This window comes from Arachis ipaensis, chromosome B09 (genome assembly GCF_000816755.2).
Source record: "Arachis ipaensis cultivar K30076 chromosome B09, Araip1.1, whole genome shotgun sequence".
Lineage (NCBI taxonomy): Eukaryota > Viridiplantae > Streptophyta > Magnoliopsida > Fabales > Fabaceae > Arachis > Arachis ipaensis.
Genome location: NC_029793.2, coordinates 139,535,951 through 139,536,799, shown reverse-complemented (window position 1 = coordinate 139,536,799; position 849 = coordinate 139,535,951).

Here is an 849-nt window from a genome sequence, read left to right as displayed (position 1 = left end):
AATGACAAATATTTTAATATATAATAAAAAATAATGAGATTAATTTTTTTATGATATTTTTAATTTAAAGAATCAAGAACTAATTCATTAGATATTTTTTAAAATGAGATTCAAAATTTCGACGCTTAATTAAATAGACGAGTAAATTTAAATAAAGAGTAATGTTAGGGGACAGCAATTTTTGTGATTGGTAGTTATTAAATAGTCATTAATAATAATTTAATGATGTAAGATTGATGTGAGATTTTATCTAATGATTCACATTTTTCTGCTGATTACATACTAATCAAAATTCAATAAAATTGCTGCCCTAACTGACATTAGTTATTTAAACCCTGAGTGAACCAATTCATATGCATCTTGACATGCACATGCAATGAAAAGCTACCTAATCGGTTTAATGATTTGTGGATTCACATGCATGTTTATTTTAGCTGAATCTATTTGTAGTTTTGTACTCATTCTCTTAAAGCACTGTGCCGACATATAAAACCTAAGAACCTTAGGAAAACAAAAACCTCCGTCACATGCTGAAATGTGATTTAACGAAGAAAGATAGACCCTAAAATGAAATGAAGAAATAGATAGAGATTGATGTCTCCTTTACATATTATATTATGACACGTTTCTCCTTGTTATGTTAGCTTAGCTTTTCAAGTTTTTGTGAGTTTCTTTCATTTGTTTAAATTGTTATCTTTTTAAGAGTTGTGAGTGACCCCACATGTTAGATTTGAAGTGTTAAGCCGCCTATTGCCGAAATCATTGTTTTGATTTTGAACGCACAAATTATGACTAATTATATATAACTATATAAGCACTGATTATACAATTTTAATAATATTTAAAAAT